Below are 2,973 nucleotides of genomic sequence, written 5' to 3'. Positions count from 1 at the left end.
GCCATGTTGGTTCAATAACAATAAAAAAGGAAAAATACCCCAAGCCCCACTGAACCGCGGAGAATGGTTGAAGCCTCAAGAAGCCTGGTGGCTAAATCTGGTATTGCAGGACGTCTGCGTATGGGATGCTACTGCGCATGCTTCTATCGTCTGAAATGCAAGTGCGCATGCTCTATTGGCCCCAACATTGGAGCCACTTCAGGAAGTAGAGGTACTTCTGGGTGCTCGGTGCGCTCGCGGTGAGCAACTTCCATTGAAATGAATGGGTGGGGGCGGGGCCGTCCGTTCTCTAGACATGTTATAAATCTATGGGGAAAATACCGCGAGAGACGGTTGGGACGTTGTTGTACTTCCGGGGTGACGTCGCGTGGTCCAAAACGGCAGATCTGCAAGCTCACGACGTGTCATGAGCTTGAAGATCTGCTGTTTTCCCAATATAATGGAATTGGAAAACGAAACGGAGGGTTAGAAAAAAGGAAACAAAGACAGGAAACGTGAAATAGAAAATATACAAACAAACAAACAAACAATAAATGAATGAATGACATAGATGAATAAATAAATATGTACGTAGAAAGGAGAAGACTGCTTAATTCCGATAAAATCCTTGAATTAAAGCAAAGTTCTGGTTCGTACCTCAAGTCATGCGGAATCCTAGGAAAGTGCCCCATCTGGTGGCCAAAAGAGGCACCTGCTGGCCTACCTCTATTCTAGAATCTATTTTGTAGAAGTTTAGTATTATTATTATCAAGATTGTTGTTATTATTTGGCATTATTAGTTGTATTAATTTCACGGATTATTGGTTTATTAGGTTATTTGTGGGCACCAATGGCACACCTCTCCAGGGCCTGGTTGATTGACAGAACAATGCCATGGAGGAATCTGATTGTATAAGCCAGGGGTCTTCAACAGGGGGTCCTGAGAGCCACTATAGGGGGTCCGCCAAATCTTTGTGTGATAGGATTTAGTTTTTTTACATTAACCACTTGAACCCTACAATTCCTTTTCTGGGGAACATTAGCCGAAAATAGCAGATCTACATGCAAGGCGTTGAGAGCTTGTAGATCTGCTATTTTTGGCAAAGAGGTATAGGTGTAGAGGGGAAAAATAGCAGACTAAGTAAAAAAAAAAAAATGTAATCTGAAACACAATTTTATACAATATAGAGGGGGTCCCTGCTTCATCTCTCTCTCAGCTAGGGGGTCCTTGGCCTGAAAACGTTGAAGACCCCTGGTATAAGCACATTTTTTGGATCAGTTAATATACAAAAATGAAATTCAACCGGTGGACAACTTAAGTCTCAAGGTGCATCAGTGGGTTTTGTTGATTTGTTTGGAGCCGAGGAAACGCCATCACACAAATTCTTCTTGACCTTTCTGAAAACTGTGGAGCTTGTACAAAGAAAAACCAAGAACGATTTCACCCATTTTATTTTACACCTCTAAACCTGTGATGATGTGACAATAAAGTTGAAGTTGATGTTTAACTGCAGTGAATACAAAGAACAGAACAGACACTGATCAAATGTATTGCTTAGAATTAAGATTTATTGTATACAAAAAACTGAAAGTCAGTGGATTATAAAAGCATAGGATGGTGCTCTTTGGTTAAAAAGGGGGGGGGGGGGGCCTTCAGAGTCACATAAGAAGAAAAAAATACAGCACTCTTCAAAAATATTTTGAAGAGTAAATATTAACAGCTTTAAAGGGTTAGTTCAGATTTTTTGAGTATTTTCTGTAGGAAATACTTACCATTAATGTAGTGGTTGCAAAGGTATTAATTGATTGCCCGAGTCCCGTGGTCAGAGTTATGGTCCGGTTCTGATAAATATGAAGTAGTTCCGGTAGATTAGTAGATTTGGTGGGGGCCGCTCATTAAAAATAAATTAATTTAAAAAACGAGCGTCACTTGTATTGTTGATCTATTTCTACCATATAGAGCAGGTTTCGTTCAATTTCGAGCCCTCTGTCATATGGTACTAATGTTTGTGTCCAGAATCACTGCGCCGCGGCAGCCTACTCACGCACAAAATATATGACACAAAAAATAGTACCATGTGACAGAGGGGTCGAAATTGAACGAAACCGGACCATAACTCTGACCACGGGACTCGGGCAATCAATTAATACCTTTGCAACCACTACATTAATGGTAAGTATTTCCTACTGAAATTACTAAAAAAAATCTACAACTAACCCTTTAAAGTGCCACTATGTAACTTTTTTTAAATTAACAAAATGTAATGTGTATGTGCATGTGTATGTGTCCAATCTGTATGGTAGAGTGTGTTCATACAATATAACTTATATCATTGGGGTGGTTGTATTTTGTCTCCCTGCTCTTCTATTGAGACATTTAGATGGTGTCAAAGGTCACGTCTCACCTAGACACAGGATCTGACACGGATTTTAACCTGATGGTCAAGACTCAATTTATCCCCTGAGCAAGCAGGCAGGCTCTATTAGCTCAATGGTAAATGGTATGTCAGCACTTGCGCAGGAAACCGGGTTCAAATCCAGGGTGGAAGAGGATAGTTACACAGTGCAGCTTTACTACAAGGGCTAGTTCATCTTTGAACAAAATGTAAAAACCAACATGCAGACAGGAAGACCACAGACACAAGCCTATAGAGCAGGGGTCTTCAACAGGGGGTCCGGGACCCCTAGGGGGTCCTCAGAGTTACTACAGGGGGTCTGCCAAATATTTGTGTGATATGATTTTTTTTTTTTACATTAACCACTTGAACCCTAGCCTCCCTATTCTGAGGAGAACTTTAGCCAAAAATAGCAGATCTACAAGCTCACAACGCCTCGCGCTGCGAGGCGTTGTGAGCTTGTAGATCGGCTATTTTTGGCAAAGAGTTATAGGTGTAGAGGGAAAAAAAGAGCAGCAAAAGTTTATCTGAAACACAATTGTATACACAATATAGAGGGGGTCCCTGCTTCATCTCTCTCTCAGCTAGGGGGTCCTTG

Source organism: Gymnoscopelus microlampas (assembly GCF_963454915.1).
Source record: "Gymnoscopelus microlampas genome assembly, chromosome: 21".
NCBI classification, from domain to species: Eukaryota; Metazoa; Chordata; class Actinopteri; order Myctophiformes; family Myctophidae; genus Gymnoscopelus; species Gymnoscopelus microlampas.
Note: the sequence above shows the minus strand (reverse complement) of the source record.